This window comes from Schistocerca nitens, chromosome 2 (assembly GCF_023898315.1).
Source record: "Schistocerca nitens isolate TAMUIC-IGC-003100 chromosome 2, iqSchNite1.1, whole genome shotgun sequence".
NCBI classification, from domain to species: domain Eukaryota; kingdom Metazoa; phylum Arthropoda; class Insecta; order Orthoptera; family Acrididae; genus Schistocerca; species Schistocerca nitens.
The window spans coordinates 973,038,086-973,053,632 of NC_064615.1; positions in this window are offsets into that span (position 1 = coordinate 973,038,086).

Sequence of the window (15,547 nt, forward strand, 5' to 3'; positions counted from 1 at the left end):
GCACCGCCACTTCCCAGCAAATTAGGGACACTGTTGCTCCTGGGGTATCGGCGAGGATCATTCGCAACCGTCTCCATGAAGCTGGGCTACGGTCCCGCACACCGTTAGGCCGTCTTCCGCTCACGCCCCAACATCGTGCAGCCCGCCTCCAGTGGTGTCGCGACAGGCGTGAATGGAGGGACGAATGGAGACGTTTCGTCTTCAGCGATGAGAGTCGCTTCTGCCTTGGTGCCAATGATGGTCGTATGCGTGTTTGGCGCCGTGCAGGTGAGCGCCACAATCAGGACTGCATACGACCGAGGCACACAGGGCCAACACCCGGCATCATGGTGTGGGGAGCGATCTCCTACACTGGCCGTACACCACTGGTGATCGTCGAAGGGACACTGAATAGTGCACGGTACATCCAAACCGTCATCGAACCCATCGTTCTACCATTCCTAGACCGGCAAGGGAACTTGCTGTTCCAACAGGACAATGCACGTCCGCATGTATCCCGTGCCACCCAACGTGCTCTAGAAGGTGTAAGTCAACTACCCTGGCCAGCAAGATCTCCGGATCTGTCCCCCATTGAGCATGTTTTGGGCTGGATGAAGCGTCGTCTCACGCGGTCTGCACGTCCAGCACGAACGCTGGTCCAACTGAGGCGCCAGGTGGAAATGGCATGGCAAGCCGTTCCACAGGACTACATCCAGCATCTCTACGATCGTCTCCATGGGAGAATAGCAGCCTGCATTGCAGCGAAAGGTGGATATACACTGTACTAGTGCCGACATTGTGCATGCTCTGTTGCCTGTGTCTATGTGCCTGTGGTTCTGTTAGTGTGATCATGTGATGTATCTGACCCCAGGAATGTGTCAATAAAGTTTCCCCTTCCTGGGACAATGAATTCACAGTGTTCTTATTTCAATTTCCAGGAGTGTACATAAATGATTTGGCGGACAGGGAGGGCAACAATCTGCGGTTGTTTGCAAATGATGCAGTGGTGTACGTTAAGGGGTCGAAGTTGAGTGACTGTGGAGGATGCAAGATGATTTAAATGAAGTTTCTTGTTGATATTATGAGTGGCTGATAGCTCTAAATGCAGAAAAAATGTGAGTTAATGTGGATGAGATGGAAGTGCAAACCCGGAGTATTCGGATACAGTATTACTAGCGTCCTGTTTGACACAGTCGCATCGTTTACTTTAGTCGGCGTAACGTAGTAAAGAGATATGAAATAGAACGAGCATGTTAGGATTGTGGTAGGGACGGTGAATGGTCGACTTAGGTTTATTGGGGAAATTCTAGGAAAGTGTTGTTCATCTGTAAAGGAGACTTCATGTAGGGCGCTAGTGCACCCTATTCTTGAGCACTGCTCGAGTGTTTGGTAGCTGTACGAGATCAGATTAAAGGAGTACTTCGAAGCCATTCAGAAACGGTCCCCTAGATTTGTTACCGGTACTTTGAACAACACGCAAATGTTACGGACATGCTTCTGGAGCTCTAATGGGAATCTCTGGGAAGCTGGCAACATTCTTTTAGGGGAAATACTATTGAGAAAATTTAGACGATCGTCATTTAAAGATGACTGCTGAACGATTCTACTGCCTCGAACATGCATTGCGCGTAAGGACCACGAAGATAAGACTCGTGAAATTAGGGCTCCTACAGAGGCATACAGACCGTCGTTTTCCCCTCGCTCTGTTTGAGAGTGGAACAGGAAAGGAAATTACTAGTAGTGGTACTGGGTACCCACCGCCACACTCCGCACGGTGGACTGCGGAGCATTTACGTAGATGTAGATGTACGTGGTGTGTGTATCTTCCCGCAGCCCTTACGTCGTACACTCCCTCTTAGCGATAATTATAAGTCAAAAGGTTTCAGACCCAACATCAAGCAGCTACTACTTTAATGTGAATGACGTCATAATTGCTATGTATACATGTTTATTCCGTAGAAATGTTGGAACACGTGAGGCAATACTGACCTTACGACTTATCTTAGAAGAAAGATTAAGGAAAGGCAAACCTACGTTTCTAGCATTTGTAGACTTAGAGAAAGCTTTTGACAACGTTAACTGGAATACTCTCTTTCAAATTCTGAAGGTGGCATGGGTAAAATACAGGGAGCGAAAGGCTATTTACAATTTGTAGAGAAACCAGAAGGCAGTTATAAGAGTTGAGGGACATGAAAGGGAAGCAGTGGTTGGGAAGGGAGTGAGACAGGGTTGTAGCCTCTCCCCGATGTTATTCAATCTGTATATTGCGTAAGCAGTAAAGTGAACAAAAGAAAAATTCGGAGTAGGAATTAAAATCCATGGAGAAGAAATAAAAACTTTGAGGTTCGCCGATGACATTGTAATTCTGTCAGAGACAGCAAAGGACCTGGAAGAGCAGCTGAAGGGAATGGACAGTGTCTTGAAAGGAGGATATAAGATGAACATCAACAAAAGCAAAACGAGGATAATGGAATGTAGTCGAGTTAACTCGGGTGATGCTGAGGGAATTAGATTGGGATATGAGACACTTAAAGCAGTAAATGAGTTTTGCTATTTGGGGAGCAAAATAACTGATGATAGTCGAAGTAGAGAGGATATAAAATGCAGACTGGCAATGGCAAGGTAAGCGTTTCTGAAGAGAAATTTGTTAACATCAAGTATAGAGTTAAGTGTCAGGAAGTCTTTTCTGAAAGTATTTGTATGGAGTGTAGCCATGTATGGAAGTGAAACGTGGACGATAAATCGTTTATACAAAAATAGAATAGAAGCTTTCGAAATGTGGTGCTATAGAAAAATGCTGAAGATTAGATGGGTAGGTCACATAACTAAAGAGGAGGCATTGTTCCAACGTGTGTGAAATCTTATGGGACTTAACTCCTAAGGTCATCAGTCCCTAAGCTTACACACTACTTAACCTAAATTATCCTGAGGACAAACACACACAGCAATGCCCGAGGGAGGAGTCGAACCTCCGCCGGGACTAGCCGCACAGTCCATGACTGCAGCGCCTCAGACCGCTCGGCTAATCCGGCGCGGCGAGGAGGTATTAAATAGAATTGGGGAGAAGAGAAATTTGTGGCACAGCTTGACTAGAAGAAGGGATCGGTTGGCAGGACATATTCTGAGGCATCAAAAGATCACCAATTTAGTATTGGAGGGCAGAGCGGAGGGCAAAAATTGTAGAGGGAGACCAAGAGTTGAATACACTAAACAGATTCAGAAGGATGTAGGTAGCAGTAGGTACTGGGAGATGAAGAAGCTTGCACAGGATAGAGTAGCATGGAGAGCTGCATCAAACCAGTCTCTGGACTGAAGACCACAACAACAACAACATGTTTAGTACAGTAAATTTGCATAATATGTCTTTATTTTCAATAAATATGTATTTTATCAGGTGAGGACGATTATCCATCGGACTTTCCATGGGACTACGAGGACCTTGTACGGCGTGGAAACTAGAGCGGCAGTGCTCCTGCTATCAGGTTAGTGAACTTCTGGAATGGTGACTGCTGGCCTGTCTGCTTCTGCTTGTCTCAGACCTGCAGTGTAAAAGCTGGCACTTGAATTGGCGCGCAGACTCTACAGTAAGTTCCGCACGATACTTTCATGATAAAGTTATCATTCTGATGCCTCACTCTCCGCAGTTGGCAAATGTCATCACCACATGAGAATTAGGTTAGTCAGAGATGACTGACCCTTTGAGGCTAACAATGATATTAATTAATTATGACGTAAAATTTTACTCGTGACTTTACGTGTTGCGAAAGCAGGCGAGAAGTACCAGATATATAGTATCATGCCACGGCATAGAGTCATTATCCATAATTCTTGCTCGTCGTAACTGTGTTAATTCAAGAGTTGACAGTTTGCACCCAGCTGGAATTTTCCATTGTAATGGAGTCCTTTTTTCTAACTTTGAACTGTATGTCGAGCCTGAAACCACCAGAGCGGCGTCAGAAAGCGGTTCTAGCCGTTAAAAGAAGTCAGCGTCTGGCAGTGCTACTAAGCAGTATGCCCATAATTGTTCAAATGACAAAAGCAAGAGCTCTGTCTCACCGAGACCCGAGTTCATTATCCATCATGACGCTTTTTCTGTGGCTGATCCGGTCAGTCTCCGGACCACACGGTTCTCGCATGGTGAGACAGTTTAACTGAATGCTACAGGCACCAGAAAGGTCGACAAAAGATTTCTGGTTTGTTGGAGAAACAGTTAATAACCTTTTTGCTCTCTAGTAATATTTATTTACTTAATTAACCTGATCTAGTTAGGGCCATTAACCCCTCTCTTACACCTGACCAGTGTATCACACATACAGTACCATTTTTGCATCATAGTTACGCAAGAAATAGCAGGTTTAATATGGTAGATAGTATTAAAATTATTTCAGTGTGTATAGCGGCAATGTAAGTAGTACTGGCTATGAACTAATAGAGTTAATACTGTCAATACTTGTACTACTGCTGTTATACGCACTAATAGTGATAGTAATAATAATAATAATAATAATAACGAAAATAATAGTCTGATTAATAACAACAGTGATAGTGGAAAATATAAATAGACTTTATAGATGTACAAAATAGATGTTTGTACAAAATAGACGTTTTCTGATACATCGAGTTCTGCAGACAGGAAATTTAAGGAGACAGCACCAGCTAAGAATACTAGGAAATGAGAAAGATCTGCATGGAAAGAAGGATGTGCAAGAGTAACGAGCGCGTACCAGGAAAATGGTAATGATTATTGTTGCTTTAGTAGATGTGTCATTAACCGTCTTCTGAAGTTGGAGATGTTACTTTGTTCTCTAGTATACTGCGGTAGGTTATTCGAAAGTCCGGTTGCTGCTACAGAGAGAGACTTCGAGCGGTTGCTTCTGCCATCTTGTTCAGACAAGGGCGTTGAGGTCGAGAAGATATATGAGGGACTGTGTACGGTGATTAGACGCTAGAGGTGTGGAAGTCTCTGCGCTTGTCGTCTCGCAGCCGAGATAGCTGTGCACATTCTTATGATGGTGAAATATGATCAAAAAGTAGAACATCACAGATATATCGAACACAGGCATTCACAACCAGTTCCAGGCGCTGTCAGCTTAACTGCAGCTTGCAGGATAACAGTGTTGTAATTAATGATGTTGAAGTGGCAAGTGTTTGCACAATTTTCTTTTTCACATCGAGAGGGAAGAGCTTCTTATATTTTTCTAGGACATGGAGAGATGCGGTTGCCTTACTGCACATTGGTGTTACGCGCTCACTCCAATTTAAAGTTTCATTTGTTACTACTTCTAGACTATTTCCTGAAGGGGAGGAGTTGACATTTGTCTCGTTTAGGGATGAAGAAGAGCCTACACTGACCATTAACTACCGCTTCGGTTTTGGATGGATTGAGCTTTAATCCTAAATCCGTCGCCATTTTGATAGTGCAAGCAGGTCGGTACTGAGATTCTTACAGCTGTCTTCACCGTTACTGATTTTGCACTTAGATACAACAGACCGTCATCCGCAGTTACGATGACAATTCATAATTAAGATCACATCCAGACCACCAGCATCTCCACGCCATCACTGACCTAACCTGCTTATGCTCTACTGCCATGTGATGTTATTGGACAGTTATCTCTCTCGATCGCAATCGATTACGTTTTCCATTCCTTTAGGCTTTGTCCTCCAATTACTTATGTGTGGGATCTTTCTTGATTGACCGACCGTTGTCTCCTGATCCAGTAATAAACTTTTGCCACCCATTCCAGTGCCTTTTTACATTATTCATTCGCGTGAGCTTCATTGTTAATATACTTTTAGATCTTTAACAAAATATACATATTTCATTGAGTCTGTTCCATCCCCTTCCGTGCGTAATCTGTTCAAATGTTCAGATGTGTGTGAAATCTTATGGGACTTAACTGCTAAGGTCATCAGTCCCGAAGCTTACACACTACTTAACCTAAATTATCCTAAGGACAAACAAACACACCCATGCCCGATGGAGGACTAGAACCTCCGTCGGGACCAGCCGCACAGTCCATGACTGCCGCGCCTAAGACCGCTCGGCTAATACCGCGCGGCCGCGCAATCTGTGATAACATCTCATTTGCTCCACAGCGATTATGAAGATAAGATCGACTGATGCCTGTAGTGTGCCTGATGTGTTAGCACAGCATAGAATTCAACTTTTACACAACGACACAACCTCAGCACAGGGTGGACTGGACTGGACTTGACCAAGTGACACATCAGGCAATCACCATCGACAGTTGCACTGAACATTTATTTGGCACATTTAAACAAGACGAATAACAAATGAAACCCTCAACACATTTTTAAAATTACCATTTAGCTGAGAGCAAGTTACTTCAAAATTTAAACATTCATAAACCACGGCACTTGTGACCGATTACACATTTAGTGAAATGAGTTACAAATTATTTACTCAGAAACTATGATCAACCTGAAGAACAATTTACTAAAATTTAACGAGGAAATGTCTTTCGTTACTGCTGTGATTGGTATTACCAAAGTAATTAGGAGTACAGGCAACAACAAATCAGATACCATGGCACACAACCACGTTACTTAAATGGTAGGCACCCTACAATGCACGATATAAAATATAAAATTTCATGTGATCAAGCAACCTCGTGGGATTCAGCAAACTACACCCAGAAGCGGACGCCCGCTCACTCAGCTGTTTCCAATACAGTCACGGCGTGGACCCCCAAACAGTAGCAGCAACGGTCACGAATAGGCACGAAACCAACAGACTGATATCTGCCTTAAATAATTAGAAGACAATAATTCACTACAGCACATCATCTGTAGAATTAATCAGCCTATTAATGAACATCAGCTAAGAAGTACAAATCTATTATCTTATGTGCGTAAGGCCACTCCAGGCCCTAGTAAATGTTAAGCAACACATCACATACAGATCTCACTATTACCTTGCGTACTAAGCAAGTTGAAATTAACACATCCGAGGACAGACCCAGTCGTAGTAGCAACGGCCGGCCAAGAAAATGAAGTCAACAGCACTGAACCCAGTAGTCGATTTCGGCCACAATTTACAGCACAAGCAAGGCCCTTACCCTCTTGCTTGTTCCCCGAAGCCAGCCGCCGCAGGTCCCAGAGCCAGGAGAGATGCAGGAAGCGAAATACACCAACGGCTTCCCAGTGACGTGACTGCTTCCACACCGGCGATATTTGCTACGGTTCCGTCACCCGGGTAAACAGCCCCTTTTAGATGTGCTCTTCCTGCTGCCTCGCACGGCGCCTGTTCTGTCCGCCAGACTTCCCAAACGACGTTACTGCTAGGCGTCCCAAAGCAAAAATCCTCGCTACTTACTAGAACTTACCGCTCGCTCCCCGATCGGCCCAATAGGTGGCGCCACCGCGCGCTCTGCTCACACCACCGGAAAGATGACAAATACCGCCGGCGGGAATATCGCTGAACCCCCCCCCCAATTTCTATAAATGCCTCCAGATCCTTGAGTGTCATGCACTCCGCCTCGCCTTCCGTACATGCCTCCCGTCCCCCACGCGGATCCTCTATGACCTCATTCCTTTCCCCCGTCTGCTCCTATTCCTCGAACATATCTGCATACTCTACACCTCCCGCTGCCTTGATCCCCCTCACCCCCTGGTTGCTCCTCTCCTCTCCCATCCCCGCCCCCTGTCACGTCTTCACTGTTGTGTCCCCCCTACCCTCCATCTCCACACCCTTCATCTCCTTTCCCAAGGTGGCTTCCATCAACTCCCCCTTCCGGATGATGCCCCACTCCCTCCATTTATCCCTCCTATCAACTCTGATCCCCACCCCCACACCTTTCCTCCGTCCTTTTCCTGGGCTCCCTCTCCCCCCCTTCCATCCTCTTTTTTCGCCACCTACCCTCTCTCTGCCCCCTTCTCTTCCCCGAGTCCTTTTGCATTTCCCTCCTCTGTCTTTCCCATTCCCTCTCACGTCTGCCCTGCCTCCTCCCTCCTTGTTTTCCCCCTCATCTGTCCAGATTCCCCCCCCCCCCCCACTCAATCTGCCCTTGGCTATGGTGTGTCATCTTTGTGCTGACATTTTAGTGCAGTGTTTACAGTGGGTGTTCAGTGTTGTGTGTCTTTTCCGAAGTGTTGCGAACAGACATAATACTGTTGCTGGGTGTGATTTCTATATATATTGCGAACAGAAACCAGACTGTCGCCATGTTTTTTTAATTGTCTGTCTGCTATGTTACCTGTCTGCTTCCTGTGTATTTTATTAGCATTGCCAACCCTTTTGTATTATGTTTTGACTTTCCACAATTTTCCGCCGTTTTACAATTTAAGTCACCGTTTTATCGCCCGCTTTTATTGTTTCTTTATCTTCTTCTTACGTTTTAAAAAGTCTGTAGGCTGCAGATCAGCGTACTAAGCTGCTGCCAGCCCACCCCCTTAGGGGGGAATCGAAATTCAATAAAGGAAAAAAAAATCGCTGATCGAGCCACACGGCTCAGTGGAGAGTTATCTCTCTCGCTCGCCGTCGATTACGTTTTCCATTTCTTTATGCTTTGTCCACAGATTACTTATGTGTAGGATCTTTCTTGATTGACCGACCGTTGTCTCCTGATCCAGTAATAAGCTTTTGCCACCCATTCCAGTGCCTTTTTACATTGTTCACTCTTGTGAGCTTCATTGTTAATGTACTTTTAGGTCTTTAACAAAATATACTCGTATGTATTTCGTTAAGCCTGTTCCATCCTCTTCCGTGCGTAATCTGTGACAACACCTGATCAGCTCCACAGCGATTATGAGGACAAGGTCGACTGATGCCTGTAGCAGGAGATGAAGTCGATGCTTTAGGCAAAGTCATGGCAGGGCGTTGCTTACTGGGTGATGGTTTCGAAGCCACAGAGCTGGGAACGTCATTTCACCTCTTCACATTCGTTGGGAATCAATTATACGAGAGTCACTCCAAAAGAAATGCACACTTTTTTTAAAAAAAATCCATATTTTATTCTACATGTTTGAAAGTTTTACAGTGTGTAGATACATCCTTTAGGAACAATATTTTCATTTCTCCACATAATTTCCATCCCTCTCAATTGCCTTACGCCATCTTGGAACCAGTGCCTGCATACCCGCACAGTATAATTCTGGACCAACCTGTTGGAGCCACTGTTTGGTAGCGTGCACAAGGGTGTCATCATCTTCAAACCACGAAGAGAGTCTTTCAATTTCCCAAAGAGATGATAGTCACATGGAGCCAGGTCAGGACTGTAAGGCGGGTGTCTCAGTGTTGTCCATCCGAGTTTTGTGATCGCTTCCATGGTTTTTTGACTGACATGTGGCCGTTCATTGTCGTGCAACAGCAAAACATCTTGCTTTTGCCGATGTGGTGGAACACGACTCAGTCGAGCTTGAAGTTTCTTCAGTGTCATCACATATGCATCAGAATTTATGGTGGTTCCACTTGGCATGGCGTCTACAAGCAACAGTCCTTCGGAATCGAAAAACACCGTAGCCATAACTTTTCCAGCAGAAGGTGTGGTTTTGATTTTTTTTTTTTTTTCATTGGGTGAATTAGCATGATGCCACTCCATTGATTGCCTCTTGGTCTCTGGTGAAAATGATGGAGCCATGTTTCACCACCTGTCACAATTCTTCCAAGAAATTCATCTCCACCATTCTCTTACTGTTCCAAAAGTTCGCTGCATACCGTTTTTCGTGTTTCTTTGTGAGCCACTGTCAACATCCTGAGAACCCACCTGGCACAAACCTTTTTTAACGCCAACACTTCCAGTATTCCGCAAACACTTCCTTCTCCTATCCCAGCGTAGTGTGACAATTCGTTCGCTGCGATGAGTCTGTCAGCAGTCACCAATTCGTTAACTCTCTGCACATTGTGTGGAGTGTGTGCAGTACGAGGCCTGCCGCTGCGAGAACAATCCTCAATGTTGCCGTGCCCACTTTCATCATGTAACCTGCTTGCCCACCGACTAACTGTACTGCGATCGACAGCAGCATCTCAATACACCTTTTTCAACCTCTTTTGTATGTTTCCCACTGTCTCGTATTCACAGCACAGGAATTCTATGACAGCACGTTGCTTCTGACGAACGTCAAATGTAGCATCCATCTTGAAGACATGCTGTGACGGCGCCACTCACGGGAACAGGTTGAACTCAGTTTGAAAACAAGCGAGAAGGATGTATCTACACATTGTAAAACTTTCACACATGCAGAATGAAAACTGTATTTTTACAAAAATAGTGTGCATTTCTTTTGGAGTGACCCTTGTATAAGGTCAGCAACATTTACCAAAGACCTAGCGATTCATGTTAGTGTGGTTGTGGAGCAACACAGAATCATGAGGTATGAGGGTGCAACAGGCATTCAACAGTTACAGACGATGACAGGAATTACTTCCAGAAAAAATGTCTGTGTAATATTGAAAGAAGAGAGGCTGTGGAACAAACTTTACAGAATCAAGTTTTCCTCGAAGCAATTACGATCAAAGAAGAGGTGGTGCAGCCGCCTCGTAGGAGATGATCATAGCAACACTAGTGAGGGCGTGGAAAGATGTAGCAGAAAACAAAACAGCTCGGGGCTGACATAATAAAGATGAATACCAACGGGATGAGAACACAGCATGGGGACTTTTAGATGACACGAAACATCTTACATCGACATTCATATTCTGCAGACGATTGTCCAGTGCGTGGCAGTGGTTACTTCCCATTGTACGGGTTTTAAGGGCTTTTTCCTGTTCCACTCACATATGGATTGCGGATAGAATGATTGCTTAATCGCCTGTGTGCCAGATGTAGTAATCCTCACCTCGTCTTGACAATCCCTAAGGGATCGATACTTAGTAAGCTGTGGCATATTCCGAGGTTAATCACTGAAAGCTGGGTCTTCAAAGTTACTAAGTAGATTTTCTCTGGATTGGTTGCGTCTATCTTAAAACGTCTGCCAGCTCACTTCTTTCAGTATCTCCGCGACGCTGAGGGGTCAAAACAATCTGCGACCGTTCGTGCTGTCCTTCTCTACATACGTTCAGTATACCCTGTTAGCCTTTTCCGGCTTGGATCCCACATACTTGAGCAATGCTCTAGGAGGTGTCGTACTTGGTTTGCCATCTGATTTATCTTCAAGTGAGCCAATGTGATCGTTCTATTTCATACCCCTACAAATTTTTACACCCAGTTATTTATATGAGTTGACCGATTTCACCTGTGACTCATTGGTATTCGTGTCATTATACTCTACTTCTTTTCGATTGTCAGCTTTTTAATTTCTGAACATCTGTCAACGTTTCCACCACTTTGAAACCTTATCAAGAACTGACTGAACATTCGTACCCTTTTTTTCAGGATTTCATCATAGATAACTGCATAATCTGCGAAAAGTCTGATGTTTATATGAATGTTGTCTGTAAGCTCTTTAATATACAACATGAACATCAAAGGTGCTCACATAATTTTCTGGGATTTACTTTTACACTTGTCGACAACTCTCCGTCGAAGATAACACTCTCTAATCCTTCCTACCAAGAAATCCTTAATCCGGTTGTAAATTTCACCTGATGCCCCTTACGATCAAAGTAATAGGCAGAGATGTATTCTGAGTTAATGCTTTTCGGAAGTCAAGAATATTGCATCTACCTCACTGCCGTGAGCACAGGACGTCATGTGAAAAAACTGCCATCTATGTTTGAGATGTCAGTCATTCGGCGATCAGAATTCAACAGGTCACACACATGAATTGCAATTTCGTCAGTGCGGCCGATCGATAGCCGTCCAGAGTGGTGGTTGTCGGTTATCTCGTCTTGGCCCTCCATAAACATCTTCAGCCAGTTTGAAACTTGTGGAGACGAGAGAGCAGCGTCCGTGTACGCTTGCTGGATCAGTTAGCCGGTATCGATGTAACTTCAGCAGAGATTAGTGCAGAACTTCATCGCATGCCGGTGTTAGATCATCGTGCGTTGTGACAAGCCTTTGAGACGAGTTTCGCATAGTAAACGATACCGATGCAACTCATGCTAGGAGCAGACTAACGCGCGTTGTGAAGCCAAGCTCCACATCCACTCCCTCCCCACCGGACACCACCTCGACCAAGCAATCCGAACGCCCTACGAGCACAATTGCTTGAAAGTGCAATTTGGCGCATTACACACCCTGTATAATTACAATGATTTGACAATCACACAGACGTCTCATATGTTATGCAGTTACCGCTGTTGTTCGCAGAGATGAAGACGTGATTTGGGACTTCGCTGTCTACTTAGATAAGTCACATTCAGAACAATTATTCCGTACACATCACGTGGTCGTGCGGTAGCGTTCTCGCTTCCCACGCCCGGGTTCCCGGGTTCGATTCCCGGCGGGGTCAGGGATTTTCTCTGCCTCGTGATGGCTGGGTGTTGTGTGCTGTCCTTAGGTTAGTTAGGTTTAAGTAGTTCTAAGTTCTAGGGGACTTATGACCACAGCAGTTGAGTCCCATAGTGCTCAGAGCCATTTGAACCATTTGAACCGTACACATCATTGCCATCAGATGACTGCAGAACTATTTTATGTTGGTTATGCACTGTTAAACTTTTGCACGCACTTTGTGTTTTATGCGGAGATGTCAGAGCCACACGGACACCAGACCGGAAACACCGCTTTAGATGATAATAATGCTAATAAGATAAACGGTTCAGCATAAGCGCATCATTTCTAATACTAGGCTAGTACTGCCCCTCAGATTTCTGAAAACGTATTACTAATTATAAGGACACGATTGAAAATTCAGGTTAGTAAGATCAAATCCTTGAGAATATCCTGTCATTAGCTAAAATAAGAGTTTCGTTAGATCGTATGCTAAAACCTTTAAGATGTTAAAGTTTTGATATACACCATGCGCTGCTTGTAAAAATATTTAGTTTCCAAGTCGGTATTCGAGAGTATAGCCCATAGTCAGGGTAATAAACTTTGTGTGTCTACAACAATTGCTGTGTGTGTGTCAAGAATATGTGTGTGTGAATTCCTAAGGAAGCAAACTGCTGAGGTCATCGGTCCGTAGACTTACACACTACTTAAATCACCTTAAACTAACTTACGCTAAGAACAACACACACACCAATGCCCGAGGGAGGACTCGAACCTGCCGTCCGGTGTGGCCGAGTGGTTCTAGCCGCTTCAATCCGGAACCGCGCTGATGCTACGGACGCAGGTTCGAATCCTGCCTCGGGCATGGATGTGCGTGATGTCCTTAGGCTAGTTAGGTTTAAGTAGTTCTAAGTCTAGGGGACTGATGAACTCAGATGTTAAGTCCCATACTGCTTAGAGCCATTTGAACCATTTGAACTCGAACATGCGACGGGAGGGGCAGCGCAGTCCGTGAAATTGCGCCTCAGACCACGCGGCCACTCCGGGCGGCTTGTCAAGAATGAAATATTTATGTCGATCTCCGTGGTACACATTAAATGACCATGGCCTTTGTTTGTAACGGACGCTACTGTCAAGAGTAGAAAACAAATGTTCACAACCTACGGGACTCCAAACACACAGCTTTCACGGGCAATGTCCTACGTCAGTGTGTGGCTACAGTAGCGCTGTTGTCAGAATTGTAATGTGACTGCGACAGAGGGCGACTTATATGGTCCGGCTGTTGTTGCTGATGGAACAGACTGTTGTAGGCACTTTCTGAAATGTTGTCGGCGTTGTCTGCCTGCGATGGACAGTGTTCCATACATTCCTGTCAAAGGCAGTGATGACCTCACTGTTGAACACCCTATACATAAAACCCCACCACCACATTGTTTCGTAAGGCAAAGGTCATAACTGTCTCTGTATTCGTCTCTAAAACGCTTAACTGTCAGTATTAGTTTTGCTTCTTCTTTTGAACGCCTACGGCTGCGGTGCTTTGTCATGTAATCTGAGCAGTGAAAGAATATGATTTCACTTCATTTCGAAAATTTGCGCATTTCCTAGTAAGCACTCAATTTGTTTGTTGTTTACAAGAATGGCAAAGTGAGCAAAAGAGAGAAGCATAAATTTCATAAATTGTGCAGTATCTACAACCTGAACTGTGGTAAGTGGAAAACAATATACACAAGGACCTCAATCACAAAAAGCCCATTCTGGCTACTACCGTCGTTTTAGAAGGAAATCAGCAGCAGTGGGTCAGAATTATATTTTACATACGTTCTAAGATTTATAAACTTCTCGTAAAGTTCATCACACGTGTTCCCATGTTTGTGGGCAGCAACCTGCTAACTGTACTTCACTTGGGTACAATTTTTGTATGTGGCTATTTTACTTTCAGTATCTCATAATTCTGGCCGGCAGATGGATCCCGTTTATGACATTTGATATTTCTCTCACTGTGCGTGTGAGCCACAAAAATATTAACATAAATATTTGAGAGTTATTTCAAACGAATGTTACTGAAATCGACGAACATCTAGATTTATCGCCAAGAACTGCTTCACAGAAAAAATTTAACTGGTATAGAAAACCGAATAAATCATTATTACTTTGTGATGTATCACCGGAGATCATGGCATCCAAGTTTCAAAAATCTTAGAAAATAACTCTGAACAATCTCTCGAACAGTTGTCAGTGCGTTTCGGGTTCACCTTTCTCATGATCGTCTAGATTCCTATTCTGCATGAAGGCAATCGGACTTCGGTGGAAGTTTATTAAAATTTTACCTCTAACATCCTCGTCGTCACTTCCTTCAGGGCAGGAAACATCCCGGCTCTCTGCTGTTGCTAAGAGTCAAGGACTAGAAAAATTCATTTAGGTTGTGGCCCATCGTATTTGTAATATTTTTGAAGGACTATAACTGGTTTTTCACAGTCTTTACATGTCACTTAGCGGTAGAACATTGCGACGCGTCAGTCTACCACAACCATTATGCTACACAGCAATATAGTAGTCCGTAAGAATGTTAGACTATTCCAAAGAGAAGAGATAAGCTAGAAATTCCTAAACAACGTTGCAAAGTACTAACATTACAGCTGAAGTTTGCTCTGCTCACGTCTTTGCCTACACACAGCATATAATCGAAAAGGTTACACGCTGTAGAGCAGAAAAAGTTGTGCAGCAGAAGTGATTTCAGCCTAGGCTTAAAAAAATGGTTCAAATGGCTCTGAGCACTATGGGACTTAACATCTGTGGTCATCAGTCCCCTAGAACTTAGAACTACTTAAACCTAACTAACCTAAGGACATCACACACATCCATGCCCGAGGCAGGATTCGAACCTGCGACCGTAGCGGTCACGCGGTTCCAGACTGAAGCGCCTAGAACCGCACGGCCACACCGGCCGGCGCTTAGGCTTGAAATATGCTATGATGTCTATCAGGCATTTTTTCATATACTACTTCGATGTATTCGATTTATGCTAACTAAGTCCTCTGTCAAAATATACCCGCTTTTCAGAAGTGCTTAACTACTACTACTACTAGGGAAGCTGAACCAATTATTGGTGTGGGTGGCAAACGTTCTGTGCTTTTTCCATGATTTCATGTCTTAAATACTCAAGACTAGAATTTTAAGAATAGTAGAGGAAATAACAATAATTTTTTCCTTCGTACTTCGAGAGAGAATCTATGATA